At 33.2% G+C, this 15,646-nt stretch overlaps 1 long non-coding RNA gene across 1 annotated transcript; it reads left to right on the forward strand.

Annotated features, from left to right (window-relative positions):
• Nucleotides 1-2,395: 2,395 nt before the first annotated feature.
• On the forward strand, nt 2,396-5,741 carry LOC134266331 (uncharacterized). The gene is made up of 6 exons (XR_009991948.1): nt 2,396-2,624; nt 2,979-3,045; nt 4,334-4,381; nt 4,590-4,698; nt 5,141-5,224; nt 5,687-5,741. It is a non-coding gene; the product is annotated as an uncharacterized LOC134266331 (long non-coding RNA).
• The last annotated feature ends 9,905 nt before the right edge of the window (nt 5,742-15,646 follow it).

Consider the following 15,646-nt stretch of genomic DNA (forward strand, 5'->3'; position numbering starts at 1 on the left):
ACACGTACGTTTGAGAGGGTATTTGAGAAAGTTCTCAATGTTCCCATTCATGTGATGTATATTTCACGTTTATTATATCCCCGCTTGAAAAGTGGGAGGGAATATAGTAATCGGTATGTCCGTCCGTCTGTCCGTGCGTATGTTTCTTACGCTTTGAGGTACCAATCTCTTATCCGCAAATCATCTTGTACCACTTTGTGAAATTGAATGAAACTTTCACAGAATCTTAGGTTTATTACATATTACCACTGTGCAACTCCTATTTTACTTTTCAGGGGTGTAGCAACAGGGGGGGGGGGGGGTTGCCTCCCTTTTTTTGCCGCGACCTAACTTATACTATAAGAAATGTTGATTGAAGGTGTGGGTTTTTTTTTTGTTTCTTTTTTTTTTTTTGCTTGTCAACTTTTTCAGGCAATTAAAAAACATTCTCTGACTGGCCACCACTTTACGATGCTACGTGCCTGCTTTTTGATTCGACACATATTTTGGGTTTAGCGACAACAGCAAAATATGGACTTTGCCATTATAACCATATGGGAGGCGGGGTATCATTTAGTGAGCTCATTGCTCACAATATCTCTAGTTTCTCTTTCAATTTGGGCGTTTGGGTTAATTTCTTGTCACAGTCAAAATTATTCAATTTATAAAGTTTCGACATCCCACCTGAGAAAAATCCTTGATCAGTTCTAAGGCTTAATAAATGAACTTTTTGTGTGAAGTTTGTGGGAAGGAGTTCAAATCGAAAAAAGGTGTATATAATCACCAAAGAAGACAGCATCGTCCAATGGGTCGTTTTCTATGCGACACATGCATGAGATCATTCAAGATCAAAAGTGATCTACAAAGACATCTTCGAGTGCATGGAACCAAATCCTATGTGTGCCAACACTGTGGTGATCAATTCACCACTAGGTTTGCTTTGAAAGATCACACTGATCGCCACAACGGTACAGGAAAGTATAGATGTGAAGAGTGTAACAAGTATTTTGTTAATAAAACGCATTATACTGGCCATGTCGCGTCCCACTCTGAGGAAAAAAAAACATGGATGCAGCAGGTGTGAGAAAAGGTTTTGCTACAAATCAAATCTTACTCGTCATTTGGAAAGATGTAATATCCCTAGAAATTTAGAATTTTCTTGTGATAGATGTTTGAAGGCATTTGCAACTAAAAAGGGATTGAAGCAACACATTATTGTACACCAGCCAAAGACTTTTCAGTGCCCAAAATGTGGAAAATGTTACCGGTACAAGAAGGACTATTCGCCACATGTATCGAAATGTGAATAACTAAGCTGTTAAAACATTTCAATTTTCCTTTTTTTACTTTAAGGGGGCCGACTATAGTTTCCATTGCGCAATATTTCGCGCATCATAGTAAATTGAAGCGTATTTACTGTTTAAATGCAACTTTTTTTGCTTAATTATCAAAATTAAACAAAATTAAGAAATTATAGGTAAAAAAATGTAATAAAATTTGATATAACAGATTTTTTAAACCGATTTTGCAATTGATAGGTAGGTTGATGTCGTTGCAGTGTGTTTTTGACGTTATGATAATCTGTAGCTCTTAAAGAAAGGGGTAATAAAAATATTATTAAAGAAAAAGTAATAAACATACGCTCTTGAAATTTTAAACATAAAAATGTGAGAATATCTCCAATATTTTTATTATGTTTTCATATGAATCCATTATGTACGTCATATTTTGTTATACTTTGTAAAAATAGTAAAATTTTGCTAATTTTTTGTATTTTGAGATGCTCCCTCTGGTAACAAGACGGTAGAATTTTGTGTTTCTTACATATATTGTATGATATAGTATTACCCATCAAATATTATAGTTTGAACAAAATGTCTATTGTAGTATTTGTATAATTTGCTTTAAAGTGCTACAAATTGACATTTTCCTATATAATCCTATACTAAACACTGCATGAAAAGTCGCATTTAATATAATTTAATAAATTCGTTTACTCCAGTTAATTTCTTGTATTGAATTTAATTTATGTATAACGGTAAATTTTACATGAGATATATTGTGATATAATTAAATACAGTTTTCAAATAAGTATAATCATATCTAATGCAAAATACGTCGAGAATAATAAAGTTTAATTGAGATAATTATACGTTCCGTTTAAGAATATCGACATTTCAAAGTAAATATGCTTATACTTAAAGTTTAAGTACATTTTTGGTATTTTGAATATGTCATAAATAATTCTTTATACCTAATGTAAACTTATGTTGAAACATTTTTGAAAAAAAATATTTAGGCACCCTATTCATTTTAATTTATTTATTTCTCATTTTTATTTATTTACCCTTATGTAGATTTTTCAAAACTGTGGAATATAACTTAGTTTTTTCTCTATCGACTATCACTGTAGTACAATTACATCGGGATCGAAGTCGGGCTCGAAAAGCAATTTATTTAAAAACAACACACCGCGCCGAAATTCAATTTTTTGGAGAGTTCCACGCAGCCATGTTGAACTTGATCATGATGTTGTACGGGAGGAAGGGGCGAAAGAGATTTACTCGAAAAGGAGAAGCATGATAAACTTTGGATGGAATTTATGTTTTAACAGAAGATGAAGACATTTACGACCCTGTTTAGCGGTGGGAACAATGTACAAAATTTTATCATGTGTCCTTGAATGAATAATTGCCTCTGCTACTGATAATGTTACTGTTCCTTAGTCTGGGCTGTACACATAAAATGCCTGGCAGTAAAAACGTTTGGGCAAGCGCTATTTACAATTTGTAATAATTATCTAACACTTTAACCATCTAACTTAAAGATGGATTTTAACCCGAATTTTCTCGTTTGGGATTGGTTTCAGAATTTTTGTCACTAAAGTGTTCCTCTGTTCAGCATTTACAGAGAGTGTTGTACGATGTAATAAATTATTTATTTATTTTTTAATGCCTACTCAAGAATATATTGAGCACTTATTTTGATTATTTAAATAGTTGCAGTGTGGACTGTGCCTGAGACGATTCCCCATAACGCCGGCTATGTAGACAGCTTGTGAAAATGGTGAGAACCATACCGCTCAAATTTTCTATTATCACAAATAAACAAACAATGTTTTTATTAACTTGTATCTTTTAGCATAAGAGTATAAAAAATATTGCAACAACTTGAAATTCTATATACCAAGTAGACAATACGAGGTTTATATTCTTACGCGGGTATGTTTAGGAAGCATATAAGTAATTTATCGGGAAATTTAGACTTTTTGAAGAAAATTTAGTTTAATAAATTACCAAAACCACTGATAAACGTAAACTGTTATTTACTATCGCATACAGATTAAAGCGTGTCTAACGCAAAGACGTGCATCACGTGACTTCTATTAATAGCAAAGTTTTCCTTAATAAAAAGGTTTACAGAACATCAATACCCCGGAGTTTGATAATTACTTTGAGTATGTAATATAGCTGAAAAACATCTATTTTGTCTAAAAAGTGCTGCTAGAATCCCACTATCTTGTCCGTAAAATATTTATTCCACACATTCGCACGAAACCTTACCCTTTGTTTTGAATTTTATACATATGAATGGAGATTTTTCGTACAACCATGCTTAACTCGGGATTCTAGCAGCACTTTCCAAGTTTGTCAAAATGCAAACTTTCAATCTGTACAAATCGTATGTTTTAAAATACCCAGCTTATTGTTGTTCTGTTGCATTTTTTGGTCAAGAATGACGGACGATAGGCCGACCGGGATACGTAATATAGCTGACTGTCTTTGAAAGAGAATATAATCGATGAAAATAAATTAGCATACCTGTTTAATTAATTGAACTCAATATGAATTTAACACAATATATCCGATATTTCCTTTTAAACTCCATTTTACGTATCTTTGAACATGCCGTCTTGGCCAAATTCTCTTTACACGACATGATCGATTCCCAAGTTACTTGATGTACACATATGATGTCATCGGTGGTAGATTTTAATCAAGATGACAGATACAGCATAACAAAATAAAAACATTTTTATTTTTGTTAATGTTTACACGTTTCTAATCATTTTCTAGAGTTAAATTACATAGCTAAATACCAATATTACGAAAACCTGATTTCTAAAATTGACGTCATCTTGCCTACTATGACGTCATAATGCAGCACTGGTTTAGCCAAGTAAGAATATTTTGTATGCTTCCTTATTCCCCCTGCGTATTTTCCTTATCCTAAAAATACAATAGCAATGGATTCTGAGCTATGCATAATTTTTTTACATTAAATACGTAAGCATGAATTATTAAAAATAGCTATCACATTCTGTGATGCACAATTATGCATGCATTATTTACAGGAAATGCTCACAAGAAATGACAAAAGCAGTATGAAGATTAACACAACGGTAAGATTTCTTAAATTTTCTGATAAGATCAATAAAATCACATGAATTGATTTATTTTAGTTCACCTGAGCCATTTTAAGACCCGAGCGAGTTTTCTGTTCTGTGTCTGGTATTCGTCGGTCATCTATAAACTTTTCAAATTTTTACATTCATGAGAATCATTCCTAGTTTGAATAAAAATCCCTGCAAGATACATCTTTTCTTTCAGAAATTGTGCCAGAAAAGTTTGAAGTAGCTATGGGAATGATCAACATTGAACTTGCTGAGGCTCTCTTCCTGAAAGTGACTTGACCAGATATTTGGCTACCCAGTATGAGGTACGAACTAATCATTTGTTGTACAATGTACAACTTATTGTGTATGAGATTGCCACCATTTCCTGGAAGTTTGCATTTGTTGTCCACTTTAAAAACTTGCTATCTACAGTGTAAGTCGTTAATATATTTCACTTTATGTTAAATCACTTGTTCATTATCCCAATAACTTGCATGTTAAATGCTGTAGATACTAACCTTTGCATTTAAGTTTACTCTTAAATCCCATGTGTTCCGAGTAGGTACACCCATTTCATATCATGTTTTGTCGTCCCTAAATTTAATATAATACATATCATAATATGTACTAGATCACAAAGTTTGAGGATTTTATTATTGTATGAATGTTATCTACTTGCTCTATATCATAAATACATCTGTTTGTATATTTTTTCTACGAGATGCCATACCTGCTTTTAATTTTTCATATTTTTTTTATGCAAAGTATCTTTCTGCTACATTAAATAAAATATCGTGGAGGAACACGAAGAAAAGGGCTGCGCACCTCAACATATTCAAGGTCAAGCAGGTAAAGACATTGGTAAATTGCTAAAAAAAAAAAAAAAAAAAAAAAGTCACCAGTCCCCAATTTACATGTTCTTCCACAAATTCTGCCGCTTGCTGTTGTGAAACTATATATATGTGTGTCTTAATATGATAATTGCTGTAAATGCTATTCTTTGCATTTTCCTAAACTTTGTAAATCTTCAAATTCCATGTGCTCGGACTTCGGTACCATTATGTATGTTTCATATCATATTTTGTCGTCTATAAATTTGATCTATACATATAATTATATGTTTTTTTTATGCAATTCACTTAACTAGATGACACAGAGAATTTCTTTCATTGTGTAAAATGTTATCTTCTTGCCGTAGTCATGTTAGTCATAAGTATACCCTGTTTGTATATTTTTTCTCCTTTTTTTTTGTATATTCTTTCTATGGAGAGCCACACCTGTTATTAATTTTTCATATTTTGTTTATGACAGCTTTTTACCATATCCATAGTATCTTGCTGCTAAATGAAAGAATTAGTGTGGAGGAAAGGGCACCTCAACATGTTCAAGGTCAAGCAGGTAAAATGCTCCAAAAAAAAGATGGTGAAAAAAATCATTAGTCCCAAATTTACACGCTTCGAAATCTGTAGCTCGCTGGCCTGAAATAATAGATAATTATATGTCTTTATTACCCAGATTTGAAAAAATGGCATATCTTTTGTAGTCTTCTGTAAATTTTTAATTAAGCAAAATTGAGCTGTGTTTCCTCTAGGTCAAATGATAATTTTAAAATCAACTCAGATTTTGTTTTTACTATTCAATATATACAATTGCATAAATCCGGAAGCACACATAAAATATGTATATATAGGCAAATGGGTATTTGTTTTTATGTTTATTGTAGAAATTAGGAGCTAGGTGTGCTTCTCCAGAGCTGAAAACTTCTTGGCATGAAGAGAAGAAGAAGCAAGAAAAAGCAGTTTTAAATATTGATTACGTCTTCATAGTACAAAAAATGATTCTAAAGATAATACTATCTATGAAATTAGAAAGCTGAAGTTGCGTTCTGATGAATGTGAGGATGTCTTCAAAGAACAGGACACCAAAAGTGCCATTCTCAAATCAAAGCACTCTAAAAGGCAGAGCATAAGAAGAACTTGGACAAATAAAGAATCTAAAAGAGTCAATCCTATGGATGTATTAATTGAACAGAGATGGGCTATTAGAGATGAAATATCTGAGTTGCTACTGTTTTGCACAAATTCAATGTTAGATAAGAAAAATATACCTAGTGTTGTATTTTTGACAGTGAAAGTTTTTTCTTATGCTTGATTACAGATTAAAACTGTTATGTATTTTATTGTTTAAACATTTATTGGTTTGTTGTGTAATCTGCAATCACATACATTTTAATCTTGATTTATATATCACATATATGTACAAGTCTAACTTAAATAATAAGTGCATGGACATTATTGTGGAAAAAATAAGACAATCATGATCAAGGGTAGTCTGAAAGAGCTTTGCTGGCAGTAAGTTGCAGATCTTGATACCCAAGTAAGAGAAAGGTGGCGTCTCTGACCGATCCTTTTGCTGTTGCTTGTGGGCGAGTGAGGCTTCTCTGTCAGTGGCTTAGTGAGTCATAGATGTAAAAAATAGAATAGGCAAATGAGGTAGAGACATTTCTGAGTAAAAAAGGGGTGAATTGTGATTTTAATAAATATTACAATTGATATTGCAAGAGTAATGAGAATTGCAAGAGTAAAATATTAATTTATTTCCTTCCATTTGAAGTAAGAGAGTTTATGAATTATGAGTTATGGAATTGTAATTAAGGCTTAAAAAATTGTTAAATATACTTTTACATATGTTTATACAGGACTTTTATATATGCATGTTTCAGAGCTCATTTTTGATATTTTAAAGCAAAGTTGAAAATATCACTATTGAAATGTTTTGCATTCCAATGTAACGTTGATTTAATGAGGATGTGTTATATTACAATCATCAAGCAATAAACCTAGCAGTTGGAACAGAAATGAGCTACATGTATTGTAAACAAATTTAAGCTGCTATTGTTTTGTGTAATTGTGATACTTTTTCCTTAATTTGAATTGACATAACCAAATGATATAAAGGGTTTTTTTGGGTCTTGTATTTTTCACAGTCAACATTAAGTATTTTTCAAGTTGAACTTGGATAATTAGTGCATGGACATCTATTGTTGAAATACTTGGGAAACAATATAAGGGTGGTCTAAAAGAGCTTTGCTGGCAGTAAGTTGCAGATCTTGATACCCAAGCAAGAGAAAGGTGGTGTCTCTGACCGATCCTTTTGCTGTTGCTTGTGGGCGAGTGAGGCTTCTCTGTTAGTGGCTTAGTGTGTCTTATTACAATGTACATGTAAAAAGAATGGACAACTTTTATTGGCAACTTTTCTTCTTTTTATGCAAAGTATGATATAATTTATTGTGGGAAATTGAAAAGCCATTTACAACCCATGCAGAAGTTTTAATAGGGGCAGTTTCAGTCAGATTTTGCAGTCTTTTGGAGTCCAGAATGACTACATTTTTTACCTGTTGTGTTTTGATTTATTGCGGATTTGAATTTTACATACAATACTATTCTTATATTATTTATAATTACTTCAGTATATTACTTACTACTAGTATGTAGAAATTTACTCCATTATAATTGAGCTACAATCATGATTGTAAATTTTTTAATTCTGACTTTTAGGCTTAAATTTGAAATATTTTGTACTTTGTTAGAACTCATTGTTTGTTCACTATTGAGATGACATCTAATAAAATTGAATGAGAAATGGATTTGTGTAAGATTGTAAAATACTTGCCAAAAAACCCACAATTGTAAACCATACAAATTATTGATGGAATAAATGTAAAATAAAAATATTATGCTATAATATAATAATGTTAAATTTCATCAAATACAACCTTAAATCTTAATTATATGGGAAGGTTTCATCCGTACATTTTTTCATCACATATACAAAAGATTTAATATTAGTTTTTGAAAGAATAAAATTTGTACGTATTAGTAAGTTTACAATTCTCCGTATATAACTTAATTTTTGGAAGTATTATAAAGTAAAGTGTGAATTTATTAAAAAATAATGAGGTAAAGATCTATGTTAAATTTTATTAAACGAACAAATTTAATGTTACCGTAAAACTTAATTTTATGGCCATGTTTAATAATAATTATACGTTTTGTATATTAGAGGTATAATAATTGTTTACGGCAGACTAAAATCCGAACGTATTAGTAAGTTTACAGTTTTCCAAACTTTATTAAATTTGTTCTTTTAATTTTTCATTAAACTCGTATTAAATGCTAATTATTTTCTAACATTTACGATCCCACAATATGTTATAATATGCATTTAAACATAAAATAATCGAGCATTTAAATCACATTTAAGATAAAAATTAAACCCGACTTTTCATGCAGTGAAATGTACCTGTATTTTGAGACGGTCCTTCCAAAATACCTGGGCGGTAGATTTCCCCCAAACTTTGCATGTACACTGAAGTTAATGTAAGTTAAACGCGTCAAACGCAGTGACGGCCCCCTTAAATTTAACGTTGAAAAAAAAAACAACGGTAATCTGAATTTATAAATTTCTTTAAAAGAATCTGACAAGAAGTCTATAATTATGTGTCATTTTTTTTCTCTTGTATTTACTTTTGTAGTTTTGTTTCATTGTTGAAAATTACCGTTTTGTGTCAGTATTATTTTATCATTTAATTGAAGCTTGAAATAAAATGGTTTTAAAAATCAGAACATTGCATATATTTAATCAAAATTTATTGAATGAACAATAGCACTGTTTAATAATTACATGTATTAAAGCGAAAAGTTTATGTTACATCCGTTACATCAATCCCAAGGCGTAAACTTGGCAACAATTTCGACTCATCTGTCTAGTAATGGGCATCTACCCTAATTGGTTGTACTCCTTTTGGTGCTGATTCCAAGTCAGATATTAAACCAAGTGTTTTTTTTTTCGATTAGATTTTCTTCCCGGTGTATCAAAGAAGTGATCTCTGAAAAAGAATTAATGCATTTTAAATACAATTTATTGCGCAATGTTTTATTTAATGTTAATGTTAAATAAATTACATGTAAAATTTAAAAAAAATCTATCAGGTGTGCACAAAAACTTTATTTTTAATTTCACAATGTACCCATAATGGTGTAATTTTGTCGATGTAAATCGGTGGTTCCCTCTGACTTCCTTTTCCAAAAGGTCTTTCACATAAGAAAGCAGGTGTTCGTGGGTAAACGTGTGCTTCAGTAGTCTGCATATGGAACGTTCTAAAACAAAAATAAATATGTAACTATGCATTTCCATCACTAGTACAAAAGCCAACTTAGACGATATTATATTATGTATTTCTATTTTAAAATGTAAGAAAACAACTAGTACCTATTTGGATTGAGCCTCATAGAGTGTATTTAGGTTATTCTTTTCATATGTTGTCCAACACCGGCTGCAGTGAAAATGCCTTTTCCTGATGGATCCAGTTCTGTCATTTCAGAGAAGAAACTTTCTCCAATAAGGCTACTGTACGCTCTCCAACAATACGTCTGTTCTTTTACAAGCTCATACATGTATAAATGTCCCTCCAGGTTGCACAACAAGGATTCAAATGTAACTTTCAGTATTCCCTTAATATACATACCAGGTGGGGGAAAGCATCCGAAATCAACACCATTCAAAAGCCATTTTCTCAGGTTTAACACTCTTTTCACCCTTTCTGTTGCCGGGATACCTGTAATATCTTCTGCTTCTCCCCACTCTCTTATAAGATGACAAAAATTTGCCTCTTCATAATCCCCGTTTTTCGCCATTTCTTCTTCAACTTTTTCACAAAACATTGTCCTTGCAAACGCTTCATTCTGCTGTTCAATTACTTTTCCATTAGGTAATACCAGTAACGATGCAAGCTTTAATCGTGTTTTCCGTGCCTTCGCTACCTTAATCCAAGCTTCTATCTTAATGTTTGCAAGTCCAGATCTGCAAATTTTTCCCCTTAGACAAGTTCGAATGTGTGTTCCGTCAACCCCCTTAATTTCCAACTGATTTCTTACTGGATGAAATTCTGGGGAATAAAATGGCGTGAATGACTCATTTAGGCATTCTATTTTAATATTTTCTGCAATTGGCCTCTCTTTTATCCAAGATTGAACGTTTTCATTCCATTGAAATTCTGCGTGTGCAATAGCAAGTGCAAGCTTTGGATATGTAGGTTTTCGTAGAGCTCTGAGACACATTATTCTTAAAGTTAAGATTGTCTGTGGAGTTTTCTTTTTATTTTTTCTTGGATTATGAACATTTGAGGAATCACCAAATAAATTTGACAGCTTGTTCACCTTTTCATATTTAGGCAGATTAAACGAAATCTGTAAATTCTTTCTTCTTGGTTTTACATTAAGGAATGTCAAAATGTCTCGCAATTCTTTGTCAGTAAATTCATTCAAAGTTTTTGCTGAGGAAAAACAAAACCTGATTTCAGCAGCGATTTTTGATTCCCACTTTGTCTTGCGTTTACCTTGCAACAAAATATCACGCACAATTGTGATTTCTTCATCAGTAAGACTTTCGGTGGCAACGTTTCTCTCACAGTCTGTGCTTATCCCAGAGTCGCCAACCTGCAAGTCTTCAGCTTCTTCCTTTTGAGTATCTGTATCTTGAATCTCTGTAACATCATTTAGGTCGTCTTGAAGAAAAGATGAAGCCTCTTGTGCAACTTCCGACTCTTAAGTATTTAATGCACTGCAGAGTAGTTTATTGCCATCGTCTTCGGTGGCTGAGTTTTGATTCTTTTTATCACGAATGTTCTTCCAGCCATTTGATGATGTTTTTAAGGGTCTAAGTAAATTGTTCTCAAAACCAACCACAAATGACACTGTACCTTTTCCATTTCGTTCTTGAAATATCTTCTGTATATTTTTTAAGGTTCCAACATTTTCTAACTGTTGTATGAGTTCAGTTTTTTTCAAATCACAGGTCTTTTTCCACACATTTTTCTGCAGTTGTAAAATTGTTAGTGGAGTTCCTTCGGAGGAAGTTGTCATCAGTTGTGCCCATTGTCCATCGAATGTTTCGCAAGGAATATGAAGTCCTTCATCGTGACAGACTTGGTGAAAATGATCGGCTACTTTCCGCATGACATCAACAGATAAACTCCAGCCTCTTAATACATACCCAATCGGCATGCCATGAGCTATCTCAGAATCCCATAATCGATCAGTGTCAGACATTGTGAATGCAAGAACCTCCGATGCTTTGGGCATTACAAGATTGTATACACTCTCGGTGATTCTTCTCGTTCTGTCTAGTTCTTCAAGCATGCTTAAGCTTGCTATCGATAAAATCGAATTGGAAGAATCCTGTGTCTTTTCAATAAAGTAATGAGGTGACTGTCTAACTAACTGTGAAGTTGGATCTTCTAATTTCCCTTTAAGAGATCGAAATTCACCAATAAATACTGCGTTGTCGCAAAACTTTTCAAGGTCAGATTTTAATTCCTTAATGTGTTTTGGGATTGATGTAGGTCTTTTTGGTACATTACAATAGTAAATGGATTCTACCTCCTGGATAACCCTCTGAAATAACTTGCGGTCATGGTGTACTAAAAATACCGTTGAGCTTTTCTCTGTCCATGAGACATACAATGTCTTGTCTTATTTAATGCTTCCATCTCAGCCATTATCTGACATGAGTATCTGAGTGGTAAAGGATAGTGCACTGTTGGTGTGTACTTTTGCATCCCAAAAGGACACTTAATTTCTACACAACACATTATACCTTCATTATTTCGAAGAGATCCATCGGGTGAAACCTCAATTATTTTTTTTTTCATTTCATAATATGAAATATGCACCCTCTTCGAAAAATACCGAGTATGGAAAGTACATAGGCATAACTAAGGACAGAATAGTCGCAATTCAGTGTTTTTCAGACTGTGCTCCATGCGTAATGGCTGACTGTTGCAATTGCGAAAACGGTAAAGATTCACAATTTGAAACATGAACATCAAAATAAAGCTTTTGCAGTTTTAACGAGTCTAACCCAATTGCCTGAAAAATGCTACTACCAGTAACTTTAACTTCCTTTCTCAAATTGTACCATGCATCAGTTCCCTGCTGTACAAACTGGGGTGGCAATTCTTCATCATGAGACAAACCAAGGTGTTCCAGAGCTAAAACACGATTTAAAAGTGGCGCATAATTAGAACACTTCATCAACTGCACTGTATTTTCATCCTTCCATTTGAATTCTGTTCCATTGATAATAGAAAGGTTTCTCCCTAAATTTGACACAGTTAACAAAGCTGACTGAATTAAGTCATTGACTTGATATAATCTTGTTTGAATTCTGTCTATCACAAAAGCTTCTTTTGACTCTTTCCATTTTTCGCCTACTTTTTCCTTAATCTTCTGAAGTGACACCGAATTTTTCACTTTAACGTACCTTAGTTCTTCCACCGTAGTTCCTATAACTTCTATCAAACTTTTCATATCCAGTTGAAGTTCAGAAAAACACTCACCGATCAATGGACAAGCACTCTGTGAAACCAATTCCAAATTTTCAACATGAGTTTTAACAGTATCAATCATTTCTAAGTCTTTTGATTTCTTGGATAACAGAGTGGAGATTTTTGGTTCATCTTCAAAATCTAAAATACCGATAAACCCAGAATTTGGAACAATCTTTTTTGCCATCAAACATGATAATATAAGACACATTACCTTTTCTGCCAGCTATCAATTTCACGATACCTTTATTGATTCCTGGTTTCATTTCGTTCTAAATCATAACATCTTGTGGAGTGAATTCATCTAAACAATTTCTACTAGGTACCACAAAATTAAATTTTTCCACCGCTGGATCAAATTCTGTTTTCGAATCCTGTCCCGCATGCTTCGGACCACCCATGAAACGCAAAAAGCGCCTACCAAACAAGAGTTGTCCTGTCCACCAAAACGATTTGCAAACAACTGAGTAGCGCATCTCTCGTGACTCATCTAAGTTTACAAAATTTAAAACATCATGGAAAAGGTGTAGCACTATGCTTTTTGTATTAAGTGTGCCATTTAAAATACTTGATGTAAATTTTTGTAAAAATGCTGACAGTCCTGCTTTGTCTAAAATTTCTTGGACTTGTTGCAATTCTAAATTTGACAGGTCTGCGATGTTGGAATTAGTAACGGATGAATCAAATAATTTTTTTTCTTGCTTTGCTGTGTGGAGAACTATTTACATTCTTCAGTACGACTTTTCCTTTTTTAAATGATCTTTTGGTCGAAAAAACAATCGGTGAAAGAAGCAAGTTTGTAGACCAGAAATTTCTTTTCGCTGGACTAAACCGCCGTATAGCCGGGTACAGACATACCCTTTTTGTTTTGGGTGATTTCGAAAAACAGGTTTTAAAAATACAAGCACTGGGTCTTTTTCGATTTCTTGGTATTTGAAGCGTCAATTTCGTTTTCCTCTTCATCTTTTGTCTGAGGAATAAAAAGAGGAACTTTTAATTTAGATTTGTTAAAAACTAATACCATTACTTTTTTTAATCAGCGCAGTAATATTAGATAAGCGGGTATGCAGTGATCGGATGTGTGTTTACTTTGACTTCGCAGTAATTATTTGATGCTCAAAGATTAAGAAAAATGATATTTCAAATTTTCCTGACAGAAATTAAGTTTAAAATTGCACATGTATGTTCAATTATTATCAAGATAGAAATCTTATGACGTTACAGTGCCTTCTAGTAATTTAAATGAAGATTTGGAGTTATCTCAGTGTGAATGTGGACACGTTTTCCGTGCCTTCGTCGAAAGTTTGGTCGAATGTTTGTGAAAACGGGTCGCAAGATTTGGGATCTGTTGCTTGCGATAAAGTGTTGAAACATATCGTTATTTGATAGGCTTTGATTGAGCATTGGATGTTTCGTCAAATGAAAAATATCACAGATTGTTTACCGGAGCACATACCTCCATCCTTGTTTTTCTGCAGCAGTAATGCTTACCGTATAACCGGAACAACACGCAGTGATCATTTTTCAATGCTTACCACAGTAATCATGTCACCGCTTACGCTTGTCAGGGGGTGCTCTATAGAGTCGCGAAGTAAGGAATTAATCTTTACGTCGCGGATTCGGACATGGAGACAGGTTCTTCAGATGAGACCGTATAAACCGAGTTCCCGCGTCGTAGTAGGCACGAAAAAAAAATTACCTAACTGCTCGCATCGTCGCAACTCAAGGCCAAAATGTACGCTCCTCTCCCATGTACAATGACCCTGGATAAATGCCGAGCATACGTCAAAATTTCCAGCTCTCCATCGGCAAGTAGTGGCTTCTCCATATGAGTGAAATATTCTCCAGAGGCTTAAACATTAAACTACAAGTTTACAATTAATCGATCGATCGTCTCTATATGTACTTGTGATGAGATATCTATGTAAAGGTGAAACGTTTCGAAAAGAGCTCATATAAGTGTCACAGGGTAAATTATAATTAGTTAATTAATATTACTAATTATCATTCATATCATTTTCATATCGTATTACATGTATAAGGCATCATAATTTAATTTATTAGTAACTAGTGAATTCCGTCATCACTACGGAATTTACTACGTTCATTCACTGCCTTTTTCATTCATTCATTCATTTATACGGGTGAGTGGTCAGTGAGAGTATCCGAGTGTGTGAGTTGTTAAACTGGTTTTTCTATGTCTCCTGTGCATTCGCGCCAATACTAACTTCTCAAGCACTCCAACCTTAGACTTTGAGGAGAGAAGACGCTCTCTCTCCCCAACACAAATTATCTTATGATATTGTGACAAATTCAGTCTAGGATTATGGTAAGAAATAATTGTTAAATTATTTCTTTGTCCATAATTGTTCATTATCTATTTGATCATTTTATTTAACTGAAGTGATTTCTAAATTATCTAAATTCATAAGTTTAACTTATCCGCGTAAAAGTGTAAGTGAGGTGAGGAATATTAAATACATTTTTTATAATATTGCAGATCACCCTTTTTCTGATTACGTATAATATATTAAATAATATCGAACCCAGCAGCCATGTTTTTGTTAATTACTACAACTTCAATACCTAGACTAGGCTGTGACATATGTTCTTAACTTGTATTATTGTCATGACACATTAAGATTGTATGCCGGAAGTGAAGTCCTAGTGTAAGCCTCCATTAATCTTTCGGGAGTCCTCGATGTTTTACAGAGTTCCAAGTAGCCTGTAAACTGGTTTTCTTTTAGAAGAACTCGCTTAGGAGTGTGTGATCTAATTTCGGTTTAGGCCTATTTGAAAGCCAAGGAAAATTTAGAAAAGAAGTACGATGCTTATAAATATCTATAGTTTCGGTGTGTCGTATATATATTGATCTTCAGTACTAT

Source organism: Saccostrea cucullata, unplaced genomic scaffold (genome assembly GCF_032062105.1).
Source record: "Saccostrea cucullata isolate Sc308-1 unplaced genomic scaffold, CSIRO_AGI_Scuc_v1 ctg10162, whole genome shotgun sequence".
Taxonomy (NCBI): domain Eukaryota; kingdom Metazoa; phylum Mollusca; class Bivalvia; order Ostreida; family Ostreidae; genus Saccostrea; species Saccostrea cuccullata.